Genomic DNA, 8359 nt, shown 5'->3' on the forward strand with positions numbered 1-8359 from the left:
ACGCGTTTAACCATGTTTGAATCAACACCCGGCAACCCATCATGGCTTTTAATAAAGTCCAGCTATCTCTTTACTAAAAGCAACTACCGAACAACGTTATGCTCTACGAGCACACTTAAAAATAACTTAAAAGTTACTGAACAACGACACTTGACATTGGCAAAATCATCATAGGTTTAATTTGATGGAGGCCATATTTTAAAAGAAGAAGAAGAAGTAAACCTTATCATTGTTGAAAGACGTATTACAAATGGTCAATTAACAATATGTTCAAACAAGATCAAAATATTATTTTGTATTACATACATGAGAAAATGATTCCAGTTTATTTACACTCCAGTGCTCCTAGTGTAAATTTTGTCGACAGCGAAACGTGACGTACACGTTTGCGTTAACTCTCATTTTGTATGGGTTTTTGAACAGCGCGCCAAGCGGGACGTTTTGGAAAGTCAAAAATCTAATACAAAATGACACTTAACGCAAACGCGTACGTAACGTTTCGCTGTCGAAAATATTTACACTAGATTCTGTATTTATTTATGAAAAATACTTATTTTACGGAATAGTATGAACAGTATACGCATATGTCGCAAACAGTTTTTCTTTATAGATTAATATTTTCACTGCAGAATTTCTTCACATTCCCATTTTATTTCGAGATTCTGTTTTTACCATCGTAATCTAGAGATTCTAACAATTAATAAGACATTCGTTTCAATCCAAAACGCTCCAGTTTTTTTCTGGGCCCAACTGCCTATACGAAATCGACGATCTTCTTTGAATTTTCAGGCGAAACCAGCAAACCACGAGTACTTTACGAGTCTAAAGAATCAATCGAGTAAAACGCTGAAAAAGTAAAAATCTCTTCAGATAAAAATGTCGTTTTGGGATAATTATGCGGAAACCGCCACGTTCTGGACAATGGGGTGTTTAGCCATTGTCGTCACGTGGAATTAGCGGTATAAAAGGAACGATTCAGGAGCCTGGGGTGGAGCTCATTTACTTCGTGTCAGGTTGATGTACTGGCGTATTTTGCGTTGATGATTTTACCGCGTTTGCGTGGAAACTCATTTTGAACACGACTCAAATAAAGTGTGTTTTATTTCGGTTATAGGACACCTACCCTGTGTCAACTCGTGATTTTTTCAACATACTCGTAATGGGTTGAAAGGCGTCTGTGTAAACATAGTATTAAGGGAAATTCATGATTCCAAGAAATAATACAAATATTTACCTATTATTGATTATTCTGGCTATTGAAAAAGTAAAATTCTTATTTCTACTTATGAAACTAGACTAGCTATCTATAAATGAATAAAAATAATATCGATTCATTAGTAGCTATAGAGATAATAGAGTGGAGGTGTTTGTCTTCCTAGACGCTTAAAATGGCTTTGCCGTGTCGGCGATACAGTCAGCGCAATACCTACTAAGTGATGAATAAAATCAGGCGTTAGTAGGGGCCAAGGTATAAATATGGCCGACCATTCTAGACAGCTCATTCAGTCGTCAGCCTTCGGACCGACAACATCTCCTGAGGATGCCTCGTAGAGAGGCGAAACACGTGTCGAGTGGTGGTGGATTGTTATGCTTATTTTTGCGGTGGGAGGGTGGGAACATTAATTGCTTGTAAAAATACGCAAGTAGGTTTAATAATATTTTTTGTTTTTACCTACTAAGTGTGCATAAAATATATAATATATACATAGGTTGTTTAATGCAAATATTCTATTGTTTTAATATGTGACACAAGATATTCTTAGCTGATGAGCAAATTTACCAGTGTATACACATTTAATTTCTAATATTCTGTGTTCTGTTATTTAATTTATTTGCTAAAGAAATTGGAAAATGCAGTAAAACCTCTATATGAGATGGATCTGAATTTTATATCACGGAAAGATTTAAAGATTTTCTTTTAGCAGGAAAGGGATACGAGTAATACCATGACAGAAAGCTTTTTATAAAGTTAATATTTATTTTAATGTTATTACACAGGCATTCATTTTGGTATGTGAATACGTAGGTCCTTATTGCATAGTAAGAATAATACCGAGTTACGAAATAATACAACAACAGCTCACAAGTCTCGTGACCTAATCGCCTAATGAGTTGTCTTTGCTCCCTGCTCAGGGATCAAAGGCAGAATATGCTAATCCTGTCCTCAAATCTTTGTCTGTCGTTTGATTATAGGCGAGACGCGAAAAATTCTTTGTTTCGGCACAACAAAGGGAATTGTTGAATCCGATTGAATATATTATGCGCTTTAATTAAAATATTGGAAGATAGTTGGGGCGAGACCGCTTTATGGAATATTCGTGATAAATATAATTAAGTATACACATCTTTTCTCTATCGTTTGAATATATATCTCTAGTTTTACCCCAATGGGCTGCAAACGTAGATGAGTTGATTGCTGCAATTCATTTCGTAGTTAGGATAGTTGTATCTCTATCCTCTATATGTCTACCGAAAGTCACGCAGCGACCTAACGCAATAACAGATCACGAAGTAAGTTGACGAGGGGCTGTTTATGTGTTTGTTTATGCACACCAATTAATGTTCGCAAATCTTCAAAAAAATGAAATAAATATTTTTAAATAATCCTAATCCTAATCTATTCCTGCATCTACAAATATTATAGGACTTTATTACACAAATTGACTAAGTCCCACAGTAAGCTCAATAAGGCTTGTGTTGAGGGTACTTAGACAACGATATATAATTATAATATATAAATATTTATATATATATTATAAGACAAGCTGCGCCGACCCCAAATGAATGGGATAAGGGCAAGCGAATGATGATGATGATAAATATTTATAAATACTTAAATACATAGAGAGAAATCTCCAAAGAGATACATCACCGAGGCTTTTACCACCAGATGACTCAACAGATGGCGCTGTTATAGTTATACTAATGGTTTCTTTATGTAACCGTTATTACTATTCTGCTAAATAAGATATATTTGAAACACAAATGTAAGCCTTTGATACGCTACGTAAAGCCTAAAAAAACTATATTCAGTAAGCAAACAAGTAATGTGAACGACATTGTATGAAGTGTTATGGGCATATCTATACATTAATAAATAATTCATTTACAGTCAGAACCAAAAGTAACGGAGCAGACTACGCATCAAATATATCTGACATTCTCTAAGAACTCAAGAAAAAGGGATATACATACCTTTATATGCGGAAACTAGACAGTGGGCCAGGAACGGATTTACATGACCAATAGAATTACTGGGCGAAAACTCGGAAAGTGGTTTAGGCATCGCCCTGTAGCGAACCCTCATGGACGTCAGCTGCCGCTCCGTTGATGGGTTGAGGAACTGCAGCCACCAAAACTATTTGGAAGAGTACCTATTCCAGGATGGCAGATACTTTTGACGTATTGTTTCATTCGCTACTATTGATGCTGACTGTACTTATACTTAAATCTATATCTATGTCTACTGAAATACTATATACTTACCAATTTTCATTAATTATTTAGGTTTAATAGTAAAAAAAAGTATTATTTTAGATGACTCGTAAAAAAAGTATTGTATACAATAGTGATATAATCAAGCTTTTCAATCTCGTACCTTATTTAAGCAACTTAGCAAGCTTCGTTGCCTAAACACGGTACTCGACTGAAAAGCTCTCTATTATAACACGATTGTATAAAATACTATTTGTCGACGGTATTGTTAAATATACCTGTGGCATTATCATGAACATCATGTAACGGTCGCTAGGTACTTGAAGCGAACGAGTAGTAACACTAAAACAAATCACGCGGCAACTGCAAGACACGCGAAAAACGAGACTGAACATATTTTTTTCTAGTAATCACTTCTCACATAACATCAAACGAGTATTTTATTACAAAAAGCCGTGTTATTGCTCGTCCGGGCAAAGAATATTTTATTTAAATCTTCCTCATCTTCTGTCACAAAGCACCATTCCTCCTCGATTCATCCTATTTAAGAAAAGTAAACCTGAAAATACTTCAACGAAGGAAAGAAATCTTTCTTTCATCTCTCGATTGCAAAAACTAATTCCAGATCAAAATTGCGTAGCATTTTTCAAGGCCTTTGTTCAGCTTACTTCGGGGATTGCGAGGAGCGTTCAGTTGATCTTTGCGTGTATTTTATTAAGGGAACGTATAAAATAAATGAGAGTGGGTCGCAGGTGGGGGATGAGCGCTCGCTGGGGACTCGTGCGCCGGGATTGAGCAGATCATAGCAAACGTTTCCAGATAATCGCCCAGGCCGCTAGTCCTCGACGCTACTTTTATTTCAACTACGTGCCGCTATTTATTTGACAGTTAACTCAGTTTCTGTAAACTGTATAAAACTGGTACGTAAACTAAGAAGTTATTCCGTTTCGAGAACTTTCTGGCTCTGACGTATTTGCAAATGCTTATTCCTACTGCAATTTTGTACATAACATGTACTAAACGAATCAAACAAAGACTTAAAATTATTAATATTCTATTTAAAAAAAAGTCTCTGAAATGTGTTAGTGTGATATATTTTTAGTGTCGGCTTAAAATGCTATTTCAATTAATAATACACACGATAGGTTTCTCAACATTTTTTTTCTCATACAAAAACAATGACGTCATAACTCAACATTTTTTTGTTCTATTGGTCAAATTGATTTGAATGGACTAAAGATCAATCGTACCGATTTTCATGTGTTTTAACACAATTTGCAATGTTTTAGGCGTACCGCTTGCACTGTTTTGTATAAAGGGGGATTAAAAACGAGAGTCTATTAAAATTTCGACGAGTCTTTTAATCATTCGAGAAATTCAAAGAAAAAAGAAGTTTTACAGGCCAATTCGAGTTTTAGTTATTAAATCGGCACGATCGGCATTTAGACACGGAATCATGGCCAAGTATCCAGGCTCAAAAGCTGTAATAGTTTTGCGTGCAGTGTCCCGGAGAGGCATATGGCGCTGTTGTTTCTAGCTGTTCAACCTTATGTATTAATGTTTGTTATGTTTTAGTTATTTTGATGATGACATTGACATATTAAATACATAGTAGTTATGTATTCTGTAGAACTAGTTTTAAGATTGTTAGCTTAACAGTCTGTTGACGTGAAATATGTATTTCATACATTTTTTTATTTTTTTTATTCTTTGACATTTGGAGAACCTTTACACCTCCAAATCTTATTATTGTGTATTATTATTTTTCTCAGACCGTGGGGACCTTATACATCTCCAAACTTAATGTATTAACCGTGGAGACTATACGTCTCTGTCATATTGTATAATATACTTGACTTGGTACATACTAGTTATGTACAGAATGTAGCATTAGTTTATGAGACTGCTAGTTTAACAGTCCAGACGCGGTTTATTTATTTAGTATAAATTTTATTTTGACACTTGGAGAGACTTTACACCTCCAAATTTTATTAGTATTAGTACTCTGACATTGGGGACCTTTTACATCTCCAGATTTAATGTGTTTTTAACCATAGAGACTATACATCTCTATTGTATTGTATTAATTATTTATTTTAAGATTATTATAATGTAATGTTTACCCAGGTATTGGCTGTTGTATTTATAAATGTTGTTATGTATTTTTCATGTCACTATATGATGTTACTATAAATGTTGTATTGACTTGTAAAAGAGCCCTTGAGGCCTACTTGCAGAAAAAATTTTTGAATTTTGAAATTTGAATTAAAATCTCATTCCAATATGATGCTGAAATGATACTGATCTGATATTCATCTGTTAGTGTCAAAAGTGACGTTTTTGGATTTGACTTTTAGTCATTAGTTATTAGATTTTCTGCTTCTTTTAAAATATGGCCTCCATCAAATCTATGATGATTTTGTCAATGTCAAGTGTCGTTTTTCAGTGGTAAGTTTTAAGTGTGCTCGACAAGCATGACGTTGTTCGGTAGTTGCTTTTAGTAAAGAGATAGCTGGACTTTACTAAAAGCCACGATGGATTGCCGAGTGTTGATTAAAACATGGTTAAACGCGTTTCAAGATTAGTTTTTCATTAGCTGCACACTTTCACGATGGTTCACTGCATAATAAGCTATCAATATTACACTTTAAACGACATTAATGAGCAAAACACAAAAAAATATTCTCGAGACGCCTTCGCCATCTTGAATCTCAACGACAACCTTCAGTTATTAGATCTCATTCCAATATATATGATACTGATCTGACGTTTTTGGTTAAAGGTGACCAAATAGAAATCATCTCATATTGGAATGATGTCCGATTCATGTTAGATCAGTATAATATTGATGATTTGATGAAATTGGCCTGTTAAGCAAAATAACTGCAGTGTAAATACAATTACAGATATCGTCCGCCATTTTGTTTGACGTAACATGAAAATATTGTGTAAAAAATATTCAATCAGCTATTGAACTATTCAAATTTAACTTATTTAATCAAAAACAAAATAAATAAAATAACATGAGTATTTTTTTATTTTTTAGTAGGTCGAATTCATTTATAGGTTGATTTGTAACAAATGTTTCACTTATAACTTTCTTAATATGACCATAAAATATTAAAAAAAACCTTACTTCCATCCTAGGGATTTTGTTGCTATTTTCTCTCTCTGAACCTGTACGCTATAAGTAGTTTCATAAGTTCCATAAGTATGATGAAAAATTTGTATCTGCCAAAAAAAACATCGACATATGACCAGCCAAAATGTCCAAAGCTCAGCAAAGCGCAAAATATGATATTTCCGTATGAGAGCGCGATTGTTCAAGCAGTCAACGATGCCCAGAGGCGGAGTTAGGCGTGGGCTCCGAGGGACCTCGCGCCTCAAATAAGTATAACTCGGACACAACGTAAAGAGTCTAAATATACCTTGCCCACATACAGTTTTGATCTTGCCCTGCCACTGACGATGTCAACTATAGGGTGTTAAAACTCCAATACGTCCTATGGTTATTTGGATTCTCCTTATACCTAGTAAATTATAGACGAAACTCTCTCAAATATACTACCGCCACTTCCAAGAAATTGATGGAGTATGGATCTAAGTTCTAATATTTTACGGCAGAGCAGCAGTGGCCAAGGAAATTGCTTCACTTTATAGTTGAACGACGAAAGCTTCTGATCGTAAAGTATAGTTTTACTGTTTTACAGAACGTAGCTACATAAATAATAACTGGCTGTAAAACGTTTATTGCTTAACGGATACATTTGCACTATTACAAGATGTTTAGACGTTCATTCAGAATCATAATATCATAATAGGCTAGATGACAAGATTTTATTAGTGGTGGTGGTGGCAATCCGGTTTGTTTCGAGGACCAAAGAAAATAGAGCGGGTAGAAATATTGCATACCGGGTTGGCCCTGTAACACAAGGAAATAATTAAAACATATAGTATAATCCTTAAACGTTAAAACATTTGTATAACAACATTTTAATAAATGAAGTTATAGGCTTCCTATTTTATACAAATTAAACATTAGGTTCAATCCGGTATACTAGTAAAACTTTTACTCGCTCTTATGTCTTTTACAATTTTTAGCAACAACCTGTTGTCATAACAAATTTCATATAATTTTACTAATGTTCGTGACAAATTTCATATAATTTTACTTCATATAATGTGTTTTTTATTTCAAATAATGTACCTTTATACGAACTTCAAAATTATCTTTGTCGGTAATAGCAAATATGTCCTCGGACGCCACTACTCTCGCCACTTACGTTACGTCCTTAACAAAGATCGCACCCAAAAGTATCTCCAAGTACCATTTTAAAATAGATCTACAGAAACAGATACCTATATCCATATATATCTTTATAATGCAATCTAACAAAACGTTGATAATTATTTTGACATTTCTGTTTGTTAGAAAGAGACATAATTTAATAGAGGTTTGTAAAAAAACCCGACAAAGCCCGACCAGAAATATAGATCATTGTAAAGAGGGCGCTATTATTCTCATGTACAGTCACGTCTGAAAATATCGATACGAAATAAGTGCCAAAAATATGTATTACACTACCTTAATGTATAGGCGATAAAGTCGTATAAACATATTATTGGCACTTTTTTCGTACCGATATTTTCAGACGCGACCGAACTATTCATTGACTTTTGAAATTTAGTTGCAATGAAATACCGCAATATGGCGCGTGATCATACCACGTGTTCGTACATATAAAAAGAGAAAACGTTTTTCCACTGCTAATTATTTTCCATTCTCCATAATTTTTTTAGTATGTTATTGACACAATGAAAGACTAGATTTGTAGATTCTCCTGTTTTTTTCAAAATAAGCATTTTTTTTAGAAAAAAAGCAAACCCTTAAACCTAGAATATATTATTCTGAAGCGATCGATAT

Source organism: Cydia pomonella, chromosome 10, assembly GCF_033807575.1.
Source record: "Cydia pomonella isolate Wapato2018A chromosome 10, ilCydPomo1, whole genome shotgun sequence".
Taxonomy (NCBI): Eukaryota; Metazoa; Arthropoda; class Insecta; order Lepidoptera; family Tortricidae; genus Cydia; species Cydia pomonella.